Source organism: Balaenoptera ricei, chromosome 15 (assembly GCF_028023285.1).
Source record: "Balaenoptera ricei isolate mBalRic1 chromosome 15, mBalRic1.hap2, whole genome shotgun sequence".
NCBI lineage: Eukaryota > Metazoa > Chordata > Mammalia > Artiodactyla > Balaenopteridae > Balaenoptera > Balaenoptera ricei.
In genome coordinates, this window is record NC_082653.1 from 37388659 (window position 1) to 37407003 (window position 18345).

The 18345-nt window shown below is 37.8% G+C and overlaps 1 protein-coding gene and 1 pseudogene across 10 annotated transcripts in view; one reads left to right on the forward strand and one right to left on the reverse strand.

Moving 5' to 3' along the window:
• Positions 1–18345, forward strand: part of PLCB4 (phospholipase C beta 4) — a 415724-nt gene that overhangs the window by 197907 nt on the left and 199472 nt on the right. The window lies entirely within an intron of this gene.
• LOC132349847 (large ribosomal subunit protein eL21-like) lies at positions 10834–11337 on the reverse strand (annotated as a pseudogene).

Genomic DNA, 18345 nt, shown 5'->3' on the forward strand with positions numbered 1-18345 from the left:
CAAAGAACAGTTTCTTCAAACACATCATTGTCTCTAAGCATTAAATAATATCACTGGTCAAAGGATATGATCCACTTAAGAGTTATTACAATTTTTCTCACTCTAATATTTTGGCATTAAAAAATCCTTTAATGTCTTTTAGTTTTTTAAACAGAATCAGTTCTTTGAGGCCTTATGAACTCTGGGCATCCTAACCTCTCACATATGAACCTGCAAATTTTGGAAAGTGGTGGCCAAACTGTGGGATGGATGCCCTTGTGGGGAGACCTGCTGAGTAGCTAGCCTGCACTGGCCAAGTGGTATCCAAGGCTTTCTCAAGCTCTAAGAGCTTTGGCTTTAAAGTACTTTCGAACATGTGCAGCTAGTCTATGAAATACACTTAAGAGCAGAGGAGAGTGAATGATTTCCCCAACATGTCCAGGTAGCCTAGATTTTCTCCCAGATACCTTTAGCCTACATGTGAGTTATATATTCTACTTCATGATGTATTTGTGTATTTCTAAATATATTATATATATATACATATATATATATAACATCATATATATATATATATATATATATATATATATATATATATATAAGTTTTAATGCTGTTCCACATCCAAGAAGTGTCATTTTGAAAAGTGTGAACATGCATTATTCTTACCATAGTTCTATGATGTAGGCAGGCATTCTTCTCCTGTCTTATGGGTGAAGAAGTCTAGCCACAGAGTATAACAAACTTGTCCATCCTCACACAGCTGACTTGTGATGTGTGTGATACAGTGAGTGATTTGAATCTAGATTACTTCACTCCAAACTCCATGCTTCTTATACATTTAGTACCACACAAACTACATTTTCTCAGGCATCAAGGCTTATAGGCCTTGCTGTTTCTTTTAACTCATGATCTGAATAATGCAGCAATTCACAAAGTGTTTTCTGTGGTATGTTACTCTAATGATATTCTCTGTGAAAAGAAAGTATTTTGTAATCAAGTGTAATTAACAGTACTTTCAAAATTAAAGCATGTACCGCCATAGCAGTGACTATGCATGCAAAGCCCAATAGTAGAGAAATGTCTTAACTTCTTTTACCCCAGCATCTTCCAAACTCATATGACCACAGGACCCTTGCTCTCTGCCCTCATGCTCCCGTAATAGTTATTGTTTTTTGGGAAAGCTACAAAATTCCTAGATCCTCTGTCCCCAGTTGGTCTGACATGATTATGCTGCCAGCCAGTGTGTAAATGGAGCTGTTGTTAATGGGCAGAAATTGGTTTTGCCTCCTGTGTCCATTAGGAATGCTTTCATCAGCAAGTACTAGAGTATCTAAGTAATTTCGGTTTGAGCTCTTGCTAATGAAAGTGCAGTCCTTGTATCAGCTATATAGATGCCACCTGGGAGCCTGTTAGAAACCTGGACTTTCAGGTCCTACCCTAGATTTGCTGAAAGGGAATCTATATTTTAATAAGATCCTCAGGTAATTCAAATGCACAGTAACATTTAAGGAGCACTGATTTAAACAATAAGGGCATTATTTTTTTAATCTAATAATAAATTCAAAGATGGAGGGTCCTATTTTGATTTGCAACCCTAAGGAGTATTTAGGACCCAGGGTCCTGTTTCCTCATGGTGGTAAAATGGCTGCCAACTCTATGCATTTTATCCTCTCTTAGCTGCATTGAAATACAGCTAGAAGGAGACAGGGGCAAAGTAGGCATGGAAGGAGGCAGGGACAAAGGACTTTTTCTTATGTGTCTTTTTTTTTTAAATTTTGGCTGCCCCGCAAGTCTTGCGGGATCTCAGTTCCCTGACCAGGGATTGAACCCGGTGCATGTCAGTGAAAGCGCTGAATCCTAACCACTAGACCACCAGGGAACTCCCAGGCTTTCTTTTTTTATTAAGAAATAATTTCTTCCTCAGGAAGCCTGCTACAGCTTCCCCTTGGTTCTCATCAGCTAGATCTGTGTCACATATTCATGCATTAGATCAATTACTGACAACATGTAACAGGAAAGCCTCAATCGCCTTTGTTCTTGACCAGTGCTGTCCAAAAAAAATATAAAGCTAGCCATATATATAATTTAAAATTTTCTAGTAGCCACATTCTTAAAAAAAGAAAAGAAAAACAGGTAAAATTAATTTTAATAATGTTTTATTTAACCCAGTATATCTAGGCCATTATCATTTCAACATGTAAGCAATATAAAAAAATTGCCAGAGATATTTTATTTTCTTTATTTCATACTAAATCTTTGAAATCGAGTCCATATTTTATGCTTATACTACATTTCAATTCAGATGCTAAATTTTCATTAGAGATGTTTGATCTGTATTTAGATATCAATTGAAAAGGTGTTCACCAAATTGCTTAATGCATAATTAAATATTTTCCAATAATCAAATCATGTTTCAGATTTTAAATTTAATTTAATTTAAATTAAATTAAAAATTTGGTTCCTCAGTCACATCAGTCACGTTTCAAGTGGCTGGTCTCTGTTGTATTGGACAAGGCAGGACTAGGCCCTCGCTACGTAAAACATGGTCCAGTGACCAGCAGTGACAGCATTTTCTGAGAGCTTGTTAGAACTGCTGAATCTTGGGTCCCACCCTAGATCTATTCAGTCAAAATCTATATTTTAATTTAATTTAATGCACATTAAAGCTTAAGCTGTTCTCAACTTTGGCTAGGATTTAAAATGACTGTGGGAACTTTAGAAAATACTGTTGCTTACACCCCACACGAGAACCTTGGAATCAGACTTTCTATGGGGTCCAGACATCAATATTTTATTGAAGCTTTCCGGGTTATTCCAATATGCAGCCAAGTTTGAGAACTGCTGGTCTAGACCAATACTGATTCATCCCCTCAATTCAGACACATTGCAACCCCAGCACTATGGTAGTGGAAGTTCTTAAGTAACCAAGAGTGGTTTCCATATTTGCTTCCCTTGTTCTGTGGATATTTTCTGTAGGGATTGGTGTCTGGCTGGTATCTGCTATACTTGCTTGGGTCACACTCTCTTGGTCTCTTTTCTCCATTCAATCTGGCTAACTCTTTCCTCTGTTTCCCAGTCAACAGTTTCACCATAGCTTACCTTCCTTATTCCCCCAATTTAGCTGACACATTAGGCTGTGCTGATCTGTATTCAAACCTGATCTGGAAGCCCATCAAGGGCTGCCTTTTCTTCCAGCTCCTTACCTCTGCTCCAGCCCTAGTGAAGATGCATCTTGCTTTGTTGTCGTGTTATTCATTGCCTCTGCCTCAGTGTTTCATCCACAGTGTCCTTTTCTTAGTTCTTACACTTCCCACCTTATACATTTCCAGAATTAATTTCCTTTAGGTGCTCATAATTCCGCCTTTGTTTCGTTGATTATGTTTTGCCTTCTCGTTGATGATGAGCTCAAATGAGGTGGGTATGAAGTCTACTCATTTAAAGCAGCTCTGAATCTATGAGCTCTAAGATGTGATTTTTATGGCCATATTTGGGTACCTTGTAAGCTGCTCATGTACCCTTCTCTGGGTTCCTGGCGACTCAAAATGTACACAGACCTCAAAACATAGGCTTGCATATTTACATGCCTCCATTGCAAACTATACCACCTGAGCTTGTCTTCTGAGGAGGGAACTTTAGCAGCACAGACTTGGAAAAAAATAGGTGCTTCTCTACTAGGAACCTTCACCTGGGAGGCTCTCATTAGTACAGACAAAGCCACTTTAAAACAAAAGCATATTCAGCTTGCCCAGCTCTAAGAGGCACTGTCGTGGTCATGTGGACTCATGAACGAAGGGGCTGATTGACAGCCTTTTGAAATCTAACCCGTTTCTTGGTAGAAGAGCTTCTATACAGGATACATTTCCACGATGAGTAATTGCTGTCAAATCTAACAAAAGGACTTCTCTAAAATTTAGGCCATGTAGCATTTAGGCTATGTAATAAAACAGCTATGTATTAGGTAGTATTTATTTATTTAAATATTAAGAGAATCCTATCAGCTTCTGGAAATTATTATTAAAGTATAAATGTTTTTATTCGAGATTGTGTAAACAAGTATGTGAAGACTGAGCACTTGGAGAAATATAGGAGTTAAGCAATAATAGCAATTCTTACTGTTACGTTTGAAAGTAAATCAGTATTTTAACTGTGTAAACTCCATGATTTAAAAAGTCTTAGTTTAGAAAAATCTGATTTTTGAAATTTAAAATTGTAAGATCAAAAATATTTTTAAAAGTCTTTTAAAAATCTATCACATTTATGTATTTTTTCTAATATTTATATTGCATAAAAAATTAATATGGTAAAGTCCCCATGAAAGTTTTGAATAGTCGTTAGAAATGAACTATTCAAAGAAGCTCCCTGAGAAATATGGTCCATATGACTCAAATTATGTATAGAACAGCAAAATATTAAAAGTATAATGTTAGCTTCCTTGTATTAGAATTAAGAAATATCATGAGGAACCCCAGACATTTTGGAGGACTGGAAAAACTTTGACTTTTCTGCAATCAAACACTCTGTTCAGTAAAAGAGGAAAAGCTAATAATTAAATATACATTATATCTAATAAAATACACATTTATGCCAGCATATATAATGAAGTATATCCAATTTTCCCAATAATATATGTAACACATGGGTGTTTTGTGTCTTGCCTTGTTCATAGCACTTTGACAAATAATCTTACCATCCTCTGTGGCCCTGGGCAGAGTCAGTAACATTTTGGTTCCATTCCACAGATTTGAAAATGGAGACTCAGAGAAGAACAATATATACTCCAAATCACCAGAATGTAAGATTAGAAATCATTCATCTTACTCAACAGCTGGTGTTCTTTTCACTGTAGTATGCTGCCTCTTTATTTCTTAGGGCTCTCAGGCAATAGGACTTTTTAAGCTTTCTGGGCTATGAGACGTTAAAGGACTGGCCAGCGAGCTGACCGCTCCATGGTGGATTCGATCAGCCTGACAAATTGCTCCTCAGTCCCTTTTTCCATAATTCTGAAAGCATTAAAGCTTTGAAATTTAGTTTTCCCATAAGTTTGGCATAAATTTAGTGGCAAAATTATGCCTAAATCAACAGGAGGTTATATATAGTCTTTATTTATCCCACTTTGGATGAATAGCTATAGGTCTCACTGCATAAATACTGGTGTATTTGCTAGGGATCCACAAACTTTTTCTCTAAAGATCTAGATAGTAAATATTTTAGGCTTTGTGAATCATACTGTCTCTTTGTCAACTACTCAACTCTGCCGTCGTGACTGGCACAAAAGCAGCCAGAGACAGTATGTAAATGAAGTCATGGCTGTGTTCCAATAAAACTTTATTTACAAAAATAGAGGGCAGGTTGGACTTTGACCACTGTCCATAGTCTGTCAACCCCTGGACTTAAGGGTGATGGCTAGATTTGATGGGACTATTGCATAATGTATTATATATGCACCATATTACCTTTCTGACATTGAAACATATCAGACCCCAAAGGATTTTGGTAAGGGGCCATGGGCCTGTATCTAAGATTTAAAGGAAATATTACAGAAGAGAAAGTCATCTCTGTTTTGGTCAAGCACTAAAGTCTTCATATACGCATGACTGGAGGGCCAACTAAAGTTCAGGTATTGCCAGTGCCTTAGTCAAGAATGAGTGCTGTGAACCAGAAAGTATTTAAACACATAGGTTCATATCTGCCCCACATAACAGTAAGTTCAGTGGTAGGTAGTACAGGGCTGGTTCAAGCTAAGTGGTTCCCTCAGAAATCCAGCCTCTCTCCATATTCATTCTCTACCATCCTTAGTTGATATGCCTTCATCCTGATGATCATTGCCTCATGGTTGCAAAATGGGTGCTGTACCTCCAGGTGTCACATACACACTCCCAGCAGAAAGCAAAAAAAGGAAGTGGGGAACATTGTATCTATATTAGAAAAGCAGAAACTTATCCCCAAGTCTCAACATTTAATCTATCACTGGACTAAACAGGGTCACAAAGCTACCACTAATTGTAAGGAAGCCTCTGGAAACAAGTATTTTTAGTTGGGTTCATTTTCATTACCCACTGAAATAGGGAGAAAAGATATTGGGTGGACAAGTTGCACCATCTGCTGAGGCATCTGTTCTTGTTTTGGTAGCTGTTACATTTCATTACAGATATTTAACATTTTATAGTCTTCTCTCCTGGGCAACATATCTTTTTAAGTATCACCAGTGTTAACAGTGTTTTCCATCTGAGTTGGAAAATTAAATAACATGATTCACATTTTTAAAATGTAAATGTTGTGTAATATGAATGTATAATCACTTGAGAATGGATTTTTCAGAAATAAACTTTCCTGAGGATTTTAGTGTTGGAGGATTTTGTTTAGATGGGACCCTTAGTATGTGTGTTTGCAAGGTTTGAGGAAAGACTGAGGTTGAAATCAGTGGAAGGCAGCTTACACATTCAGCCTTGTAAGCAAGTCTTTGTTCTCACGGGGGACGATTGCACAGTAGAGCAGAATTTCATGGCACTGCATGGTGAACTCAGAGAGCTTTAAGATAGAATAGTCACTCAGTAACTTTCTTAACTATGGCTCTGCTACAAGTCTGAGAGAAAAGCAATTAGATAGGCACATGGAGACCATTTTAGTTTTTACTTGTGTGTCTTGGGATTTTTTTTTTTAACATCTTTATTGGAGTATAATTGCTTTACAATGTTGTGTTAGTTTCTGCTGTATAACAAAGTGAATCAGCTATATGTATACATATACCCCCATATCCCCTCCCTCTTGTGTCTCCCTCCCACCGTCCCTATCCCAACCCTCTAGGTGGTCACAAAGCACTGAGCTGATCTCCCTGTGCTATGCAGCTGCTTCTCACTAGCTATCTATTTTACATTTGGCAGTGTATATATGTCAATGTTACTCTCTTACTTCGTCCCAGCCTACCCTTCCCCCTCCCCGTGTCCTCAAGTCCATTCTCTATGTCTGTGTCTTTATTCCTGTCCTGATCCTAGGTTCATCAGAACCATTTTTTTTTTAGATTCCATATATATGTGTTAGCATATGGTATTTGTTTTTCTCTTTCTGACTTACCACTACTGGGCCTATACCCTGAGAAAACCATAATTCAAAAAGAGTCATGTACCACAGTGTTCATTGCAGCACTATTTACAATAGCCAGGACATGGAAGCAACGTAAGTGTCCATCGACAGATGAATGGATAAAGAAGATGTGATGCATATATACGATGGAATATTACTCAGCCATAAAAAGAAACAAAACTGAGTTATTTGTAGTGAGGTGGATGGACCTAGAGTCCGTCATACAGAGTGTCTTGGGATATTTACCCTCCTGTCTGAGGTGGTATTTATTGTCTTTCTGGACACAGGGCACTTACTTGTTCGTTTTTTTTTTTTTTTTGGCATAAGCTACTGTAATAAGAAAGGATAGAGGTACTCACACAATTTCAAATGTCTCTTTGCTTTAGTAGGCTATCCTAAAATGGTACAATTGGGAATAGCATGAAAATAAATATATTCATTTATTGATTTGTTTAGACCTTAAATGTAAGTGAAATTAATTTTTCTTCAACTAAGTTCTGTAACACTGAATTAATTCTAGAATCTGTTTCAATGTAGCCATTATGACTAAGTTAAAACAATGACCTTTGATCTGTCAGATAAAGCCTAATTTTGAAATAATGCCCATCAGACCCTCATCTGCTGTACTTTTGAAAACTGCAGCAAGAAAATCCAGTTTTTAGCCCAAATAGGTCATGGTTCTTAGGGAATCCAGAATTAAGTGACCAGCAAGAACTATTTCAGAAGTGACCAGAAATGGAATGGTCTGCAATTTGATGAGGAGAAATGAAGAAGAAGCCATGTTGGTAACTATTTGAATCTGGATTACTCTGTGACGTCCGGATCATTCATTAACATGATCAAACAAACTAGGATCAGCAGATACTGATGAGAAACAGACAGCTAAAAGAGAAGGATCAATGTGAACAAACCTACCAACTGAGCCAGAAGAAACAGAAATAAATGAGAAGAGATAAATCCTTAAAATAATTCCAAATTTTATCATGAGGGATAGTTAAGAACAGACTCCTATGGAAGAGGAGTATTTCAAGACCAAGAAGGGATTCTTGGAAATTAAAGTGTAATTGTTGACTTAAAAAATAATAGTATAGTGAAAAGATGAAGAAACCTTCCAGAAAAATGGAGCGAAAGAACAAAGAGTTGGAAAATATGAGTGAAGAGATGAGACATGATAGTGGTCCTACATTTTCTTATAGAGGGTCTGGAAAGAGAAAATTGAAAAAAAATTGGAGGAAATAAAAGACACATACACACACACATTTTTAACTTTTCCAAATCTTCAGACCACAAAGCCTCTCTGAGTGCAAAGTAAGTTGAGTAAGCGTATGAGTGGATCGGTAATTAAACACATTTTCCTGATATTTCAGAACACCAAGGAGCAGGAGAGGATGCTAAAAGATTCCAGGGGCTTCCCTGGTGGCACAGTGGTTGAGAGTCTGCCTGCCAATGCAGGGGACACGGGTTCGAGCCCTGGTCTGGGAGGATCCCGCATGCCGCGGAGCAACTGGGCCCGTGAGCCACAGTTACTGAGCCTGCGCGTCTGGAGCCTGTGCTCCGCAACAAGAGAGGCCACGATAGTGAGAGGCCCGCGCACCGCGATGAAGGGTGGCCGCCGCTTGCCGCAACTGGAGAGAGCCCTCGCACAGAAACGAAGATCCAACACAGCCATAAATAAATGAATAAATAAATTAAATAAACCCAAAAGTTTAAAACAAAAAAACAAAACAAAAAAAAAAAGATTCCAGAAATGGGAGTGGGATAGGGAATTGACCACAGAGATGATTTCTAGAGGACAAGAGAATGATACCTTCTTGGTTTGGTAGGAATTTTGATTCTGTTCCCAACAAACTGCAAATTCAGTATGAAGGGAAAATAAAAGCATTTTAAGACAAGTAAGAACTAAAACATTTGCTCACCCCCAGGCCATTCCTAAAAGAATTAATGCAGCAAAATAAAAGAGAGAAATGTGGGTTCCAAGGATAGGTGGATAAACTAAACTAATACAAAAAACAAGAAACCCCAAGACAGTAGCTCTTTGGCAAATGTTTAAAAGAAAAAAAAAAAAAAATGCTGTCAAAAGCAGAATAGGATTTTTAGGGAGCTCTAAAATCCTAAAAGCAAATGAAATTGCTATAAGAGAAAGTGTGATAAAGCTGCATGTTCTCAGTTAACAGAGTATTTAAGTCGGGCCCTTCTCGACTCAGTTTTTGTTCTGCTTCTTGGAGCAGCACCGATTAGAGGAGCAGTGTTGTATGGCCTTCTCCTCCTTCACACGCACAATTTGTTTCTGCAGAGAGTAGTTACCATGTAATTTTCATATTGTAAATGCTGTTCATTTTGCAATTTACCAACATCACTGTGTAAAAAAGTTATAGTACAGAACATGGTATAAATGATAAAACTTTGACAATGTGAGAGTAGTAGTTTGCTAGAGAAAAGTTGGGAGGTGGAAAGGGGAAGAAGGTGAAAGGAGACAGAGGGACCCTAATCCCTCATTTTATAAAGAGAGCGAGATAACACTGCCTCAATTTGGTGAGTTAAGAAGAGAGGTTTAAACTGTCTCCAGATCAATTGAAAAACAAAATATTATATAATATTAGTGGTGGTGAAGAGAAGGAAAAAAAAGGGAATAGCATACTGTGGAGTCAAATGAAAATTTTCAAGTTAACAAATCAAGAAATAGGGGTTTGAGCATACTATCTGGAGGTACACTTTCCAATTCAGTAGCTACTGGCCAGGCGGGGTTATTGAGCCATTGAAATGCAGCTCATCCAAATTGAGATGTGCTGTAAGGAAAATACACATCAGATTCCCAAGACTTAGTATGAAAAAAACGAATGTTAAAATACCTCAGTCATTTTTATTTATTTATTTATTTATTTATTTATTTATTTATGGCTGTGTTGGGTCTTCGTTTCTGTGCGAGGCCTTTCTCTAGTTGTGGCAAGTGGGGGCCACTCTTCATCGCGGTGCACGGGCCTCTCATTATCACGGCCTCTCTTGTTGCGGAGCACAGGCTCCAGACGCGCAGGCTCAGTCGTTGTGGCTCACGGGCCCAGTTGCTCCGCGACATGTGGGATCTTCCCAGACCAGGGCTCGAACCCGTGTCCCCTGCATTGGCAGGCAGATTCTCAACCACCACGCCACGAGGGAAGCCCCCTCAGTCATTTTTAATATTGAATAATGTTGAACTGATAGTATTTTCAGTCTATTTAAATAATATATTGCTAAAATTAATTTTACCATTTTCTTGTTGTTGTTTTTAATGTGAGTATTACTAGAAAATTTAAAATTACATATGGTTCGCTAGAGTTCTATTGAATAATCCTGCCTCTAGAGAGGTATGGAGGTAGACTAGAAGAGTTGAAATCAGAAATGATCAATTTATTTGCACCATTGTGGGAGTGGACTGGTGTGATGGGAAAGGAAGCCTTTTTGTCTTATACTTTTATATCTTTTAGAAAATTATTTTTATTAAATATTGAGCAGTTTCAAAAGGATATTTGTAAAATATATGAAAAGCATGAGGAAGAACGAGATAATAAATATTCTTAATCACCACCCAGTTTAAGGAAACAAAGAAGCAAAAACAACCCACCATTTACATTGAAGGCATTTCTCCCTCCCACCCCAAGCTCCTGGACTGTTTTAATTTTAATTTTTACTATTGTCCTCATAATAAAAATAATCATATGCCTTTCAAGAAAGTTTTTAAGTGGAGGATATCTTTTTTTTTTTACAGTCCAGGTCTTTTATTTTCTTTACATCCATCATACCATGAATTCATAGGGATTGGGCTCCAACAGTCAGGCTCTTTTCCATTGGTTCTCACGAAGTGTGCTTCTCTGGGTGGGGCAGGCTGGCGCTTCAGTTGAACCCAAGTACCTTTCTCTTTGGCTTCCTTCTTTTTCTGATCATTTTCCTTCACCCATTTCAGGAATCTATCTCAGCTCTTAGAGTGCTTAATATGCCTGATACACACGTTAATTCTCTTGGCAAGAATCTTGCCCTTAACTTGTTTGTTTACAGTGATGCCAACAGCCTGCTGGGTAACATTGTAGACTCTCCCAGTTTTGCCGTGGTAACATTTGTGGGGCATTCCTTTTTGAACAGCGCCCATTCCCTTGATATCTACAATATCACCTTTCTTGTAGATTCTCATGTATGTGGCCAAAGGAACAACTCCATGTTCTTTAAAAGGCCTAGAGAACATGTAGCGGGTGCCCCTCTTCTTTCCCTTTGTGTTGGTCATTTTGGCGAATTACTGGAAGATGGCGGTTCCGGCCAAAAGGCAGGATATCTTGTATAGTTTTTTTTGTTTGTTTGTCTGGGTAATTTGGCAGTATTAAATTTTAAAATGGCTATGCTATTGGAATTAATTGTTCCCTTTGAGAAATGTGTTTTATGTGTTCCAAAGAATGCAAACTGCAAAGAAGTATGTAAAACTTGATGTCATTTTAATTTTTCTTAAAAACATGTATGTTTGTATATCTACTTTATAACTATGCATGTACACATACATATACATGTATATGCTGCCATACACATAGACATGATATATGTATGTATACACACGAACGTATGCATAGTCAGTACCTGGTAACATTGCTTATCTCTCATAAGTCTGATTGGAAGGGTATTTTCTTGTTTTATACATTTTCAGAGGCAGATGATCATGCAATTATAATTTTATTTACTTAGTGGTGATCGTTTTCTATATTTTTCCTCATGAAAATACTTGAAGAAATAAAATAAATATTTAAATATGTTTGAACAGTTAGGGCTTTTTTGGAAGAGAACATATTGCCTTAGAAGGTAAGAAGCAATATGTTTGGAATTTTTTAAAAAAAAGGTTAAGTTACACAAAAAGTATTAAAGCCATCATTTTTCTTCTCCCCCACCCCAGGTGTATTAGTCCAAGAGGCAGGTGTTATCACTTTCAAACCAACCCTAAAGCTGATTCCTTATCTCATCCTTTCAGTCTAAGGCACTTGGAAAGAACATAGCCGTCTTCCTCCAGTGCTTCCTTTCCAACACAAAATGTAAGAAGCCTGTCAGCAAATCACATTAATGTAGTGAACTGTACTTCCCGCAGGACAGTCAAAGCAAAGGAGATGCATGAATCATTTTAATTTTCTGAATGTAGGCCATGATATATAGGTAATGTTTACTTTTTCTCTAATTATACGTGTTCATGAGCACTGAAAAGAATCTTTTTTTGCGGGGTGGGGGGCAGAGCGCCACGCAGCTTGTGTGATCTTAGTTCCCCCACCAGGAACTGAACCTAGGCCACTGCAGTGAAAGCACCGAGTCCTAACCACTGCACTGCCAGGGAATTCCCTGAAAAGATCTTTTTTACTTCATAAAACTACAAAGAAGAAATGAACTATTTACTTCAATCATATCATCCAGACATAACCACTAATAATATTTTGTTATATTTATTTCTAGTATTTCCAGACATAAACATAAACTGTACTTTGAAACTTTGGACATATGTGTATGTCTTCTGTTTTTTTCCCCAAAACCATTATATTTGGAGTGCTTTTTCATGGCATTGAATATTCTTCATAGGCATAGTTTTAATAACTTTGGAATAGATCATTTTAGAGAAATCAATGAAAAATATGAGTTTAAATTGGAAATGAATATATTGCATTTTTATTGAGGTTGGGATTGAACATATTTGTTCTTTTAGGGGAGTTTTAGTATACAATTGATACCATAAGTGAAAAGATAATGAAATGTTTACCTTGTCATAATCAATAACAATTTTCTTAGCTGTTATTAGGTGAATGGAAGTCTTTATGGATGTGGAAGACATGTCTAAAGACACATCTTGAATGAAAACAGATGGTTGTACACTTCCGTACCCACCAATAGATGAAAAGGTGGAAACTTCATTAATGCAAAGTGGCTTGGAGCTGTAACCATGCATCTCAGGACAAAAATGAATCTAGATTCTGTTCTTGTCTCAAGGAGGCAGAAGGTTAAAGGCTTATTTTTGCCAGGCTGTTTACCCCTAATGGATGACTCATTTGGCATAAGCTAGCCTTGTCAAGGTGAATTGCACCGGTACCAAGTCTAATACATATCATGAAAGATGGGATGTGTTGGTGGTTATGGAAGGGGGTGTGTGTGGAATTGTATCTTCTGAGGTCAAGTGGATGAACAGGGTTGGATGGGTGGGGGAAGGAATTGTCTTTAGGATAGGTAGGAATCCAGGAGCTGGTACCACCTGAGGAGAACCACTGGATTTTTATTTTAAGTGGAAGATCAAAGACATTTACAAGGATTATAATAAGGAAGAGTGTGATAAGGCAAGAGGGGAGGATCAAACAGGTAGTCAGGTGAATGAGAGAGTGGAGAGAGGAACTTATAAAAATCATAGCTCCCACCTTCCGGATGCATTCTGTGGGCCAGCCACCTGTCTCCTGTGGGTGGAATGCGAGTCACCTGCTTAGGGGGGAGTGATGGAGGAATAGGCCGGGTTTCTTTTTACTTGGCATGTAAGGATAATAAGGTTGAAGGAAATGGGAAAGAAGGACATAGATTGAAGTAAACAGAGCCTTAATTATTAAAAGAGTTTGAAGAGTTGACATTGTCTGACATTTCAAGAGGAATTAAAGGCTCCTTTTAAATGACTCACAGAAGGTCATAGGATTGTTCACAGGTAGCCCCAGGAAGTTGCCCACCACTACTGGATATGGATGTGAACTCTTTATTCCTCTAAGATCCTGACCTCTGGGACAGACAGTGTATTCTCTGATGAAAAGTAAAACTACCTTCCCTTTGCATTAGGATTTGTAGGCTCCCTCTCAAGCTAGTTTAAGCAAGAAAAAGGGGAATTTATCAAAAGGATGCAGGGCTGTTTCCAGGGATCCCATGGTAAGAAACTGAAAATAGGAACTAAAAAGCTTTCAAGAATCCAGGCAGCAATTGATTTTCAGGTTCTCTCTCATCTCTGCTCCTCCAGTGCTATTTTTCTCTGTCCCCAATTCTCTTTCCACATGAGGTACAATGACGGTTCCAGATGTTTACATCTCCTGGTTCAAGCAACTCATGACTGGCCCTCTGAAGTCTGACCCCAAATTCTCAAGAGAGGAAGAAGCTGATTGGCTCAGCTTGAGGACATGTATGTCCATCCTTGGTCCAGTCAACTCTGGCCAGTGGTAAGGTCCTAGCACAAATATGGGTGCCATTGATATGCCATGGAAATGGGTCAGATAATAATTCTCAAAGAAGTTGTGGGCTTGATGGGCTCTCCAAAATTGACCACTACCACTGACACCTTAGTAGATGTGGGGCAGGGGACATAGCCTTTCACCATCACTGTGTTTTCTTTTCCACCAAAAATAATACCTAGTTCCTTGCACTTGAAAATGTGGTCCATGAACCTGCAGCATTAACATCACATGGGAACCTAGAAATGCAGACTCTTAGGCCCTACCCCAGACCTACTGAATCAGAATCTGACAGTTCACGAGATCTCCCAACAACTGTAGGACATAAATATTTGAGAAATGCGGATTAGGCAGAGGAGCGAATTAGGAACCACAGATTAGGGCTGTTAAAAGGGCTTCTTCCAGAGAGGGGTGGCATCCCAATTGTTTTGTCTGAACTTCAGCTGAGAGCCTTCCCCTACCCTCACCCAAGCTTCCTTTTGAGTGCATTTCTGCTGGAAATTCAGAGTTCAGGACGAGGATGGAGAGAGATGCCGGTGTCTGATGTGGGAACCATAGTGTATGCTGTTCTGTTTTGGCACTGAGGGGTGATCTGTGGGGTGAAAAAAGGAAAGAGAAAAGCAATAAAGGTGTTAATATTATCGCCAAAATGGAAGTATTGGCAAGCCTACTTTTAATTAGGTAGTCATTATCTTGAAGTTAATAAATGTCACATATATTAAGTCACTAACCTACCTCTGTTTTTATGTCCAGCTCTGCAAGTTTTTAAAGTCCCTAAAATGGCATCTTTTCATAAAGCTTAAGCTCTTTTTCAGCTAAGCCAACAACTTTTGATTATGGAGAAATTACTAGATTGATTGTTTAGAATACAGATACCCTCAAGAAACTTATTAGGTAGAACATCTTTGGCAGCAATTCAGAAATTCATGCCATTAGCGTTTTGGACTTTGAAGTCTAAAAAGATGAATTTCAGACACTCTACTTTTCAGGAATTCTATTTTCCTACTTTTCTCTTGTTTACTCCTTAAAAGAGTCCTAGGAACTGACGTGGGTCACTTTAACCTGCCGTTGCTGTTAAATCAAACTGCTCATTTGCAGGGAAGCATTTATTATTTAGTAACTTAACCAGAAATCCATAAAAAAATATTTTCTTATAAAAATCCTTGCTTTGTAAACTGCCAGAAGTGACTAGATAGAAATAACAAGAATTTCTAGTTCTCCAGGCAAACAGGAAACCCCACCTCAGTGGGACCCTGCTGACACCAATTCAGAACTTTTTTTTCAACTTATTTTGTTGGAATAGAAGCATTTGGGTTTACTGGATCAGACTGAAATTTTTGAAGCCAACTGCTCTAATACCCTTGGTATTCCAGGTGACCAAATTTCTATATTCATTAAAAGAAAATATCATTTTGTCTGAAGGTTTAACATCCTTATATTAGATAGAAATATAGAGGTATCTGGAAATCTCTGAGTACTGTTTCTCATCCTTGGCTGCACATTGGAATCACTGGAGAGCTTTGACAACTACTGATGCCTGAGCCGCACCTCTGGAGATTCCGATGTAATTGCATGCAGCCTGAGCATGGGGATTTTTAAACCCTCTCCTCCAAGGAGAACCATGCAAGGTTAAACCATCATCTTATGGACCTGTTCCTCAAACGGTCCCACTGGGGGGCATTTGTAGGTACGCTTGTCAAAATGCAGACTCCCAGCTACCAGCCCAAGAGAATCAAATTCAATAGTTTGGGGACAACTTTAAGAATCTGAATCTTTAAGCAAGCCAAGCTCTGTTGAGATTCCAATAGAGGAGGCCCTTGGGCCACACTTAGAAACACTTTATTGGAGATTATTTCTAAAAAGAGAGTGACTGGAAGAACTGAAATGTGTTCAGTGTTGGGTTGTTAGGGATCCATCAGCAAGTGATTCAGGAATATATTAAAAAGATGAAAAAACAGTAGTGTGATATAGGGACAAGACTCTTTGTGTAACGATGAAAGAGTGGAGTTCTGGGCCTCATTTTGCTTCTCTAACCAGTTCTGTGGCTCCAGGTAAGACACCCAGTTTCTCTGGTACCCAAGCTCTTTGCCTCTCAAATGAGGACCTTGGGAAATATTAATCTCAGGTCACCTGAAGCTCCAATACTTGATGAGTTTCTGATAGTAAAGACTTTCTGTTCTCATGAATTCTTACAGAAATTTCCAGCAGGACTCTTGATGTTTGCCCTAAAACAGTGGGGCAACAAGCATAGTAGCTTCTCCATCACCTGGGCTCAAGAAATGCAAAGTCTTGAGCCCTGCCCCAGACTTGCTGAAGCTGAATCTTTGAGAGTGAGGGCCACTTCTCCAAAAATAGTACTGGAAAAAATAAAGTTGAGAAGTGTTCTTTTTATCTACAGTGAAGGAAAATCACCTCTATAAGTATGAACTTTTAACACTGTTTAAAAATGTTACAATATCTATGTTGGCAAGCTGATTCAAATTGAAGGGGAGCTCTTAAAAAATACTGAACTCTAGAGCCTTGATACACAAAGTGTGGTCTCCTAACTGTCAACATCATCATCACCTGAGAATTTGTGAGAATTGCAGAATCTCTGGCTCCACCCCAGACATACTGAATCAGAATTTGCATTTTTTTTTGCTCAAGAAAATCGGATAATTTATTTGCAGGTAAAAGTCTGAGAAACACTGCTCTAGATAAAGATGTTAAAACTGTAATGACAGGTTTCCTTACCTTCAAAATATTATTTATACACCTATCAGTAATCAGTTCCTCCCACACACCTGTAGGCAAATCTAGGAAAAAAAAAATTTTTTTCTTTTAAGTTTGTTCTGCACTTGTTTCAACTTAATAATTCGTAGGTGTTGTCTTCCTTGTATTTTGAGGCATTTAAACCTTTTTTCCCATTCTTCTTTGAAGAAAGTTACTTAACACTTTTACTTTTTCTTCCTTTGTTTTTTTTTTTTTTTCTTTTGAAGCTGCCATCTCAGGCTGGATCCCTATATTACTCGAGAATATTTTTTAAACTTATTTTTCTGATATCTGGCCCACTTCTCTAAGATGGAGGATGGGCAGAGTATTGTTGAGTTGTTTTGTTTTTTATTTTGTTTTGTTGTGTATTGTGATTCATTGTTATGTCTGTAGTGGTCTCAATAAAATTATAAGTTTGAAGATTAACATTAAAGTATAACAAATTATAAATTAGAAGATTAACACTGAATTGCAGAATTTCCTTTTGAAATGGAAAAATTCATTAAGGATCCATTAATTCCAGCAGTAGAGCCTTCTACATTACCAATAAAGAAGAACCAGCCCTGTGCAGTGATCACCTTTGGATAGGCAGAGGCAACTTGAGATTTCACAATCAGAACAGGGCAGATTGGGTGTAAAATAGATGGAAATGGAGCCCAGCACACTGTGTGCATATTCTTGTGTGGCAACTTTTAAAAATAATTTTTAATCATTTTATCATTTAAGTGTGCTAGTATAGCTCCTAGGTTCCAGGATATTTTCGGCCTTCTCAAAAAATAGGTGAGTTCTGAAAAAATTTTGTTGGCTCCAAAATATAAGATGAAAACTATAACAAAATGACTGTGTCATTAAATATCTCCCAAATAAGACATTTCATTGTCAACTATTTTATCAACCATGACATTATCTCAACTTGTAACTTAAATCATCCTCGTGGACTTATATACCAACTACATCTGCTGTGAGTGCCATCAGTGTGTTTGATATGATTTGGGGTGATGCTAAAAAATAAGAATTTGTAGAACAACAAAGATCTTAAAACCCTGACCTGCCATGGTTAATTACTTCCTTTCTTCTTTTCTATGATTATTCCATATCTACTTTCCTATTTAGAAGTAGAAATTGGTCAGGGTTTTTTGTTTGTTTGTTTTTGGTAAAAATAAAAATGTGCCATAAAAGGGCAATTTTTAGTCAAGTTTTGCGGGATTGCTTTTTCTAGAAAAGCGATTCTTGATCTTTTGGGGAATTAACTCATTTGAGGATCTCATGAAAGCTAAAGAAACTGCTCTAGAAACATGAAAGTATGCACGAAAATATACATTTGGGGCTGAAGGTTAATGTTTCAGT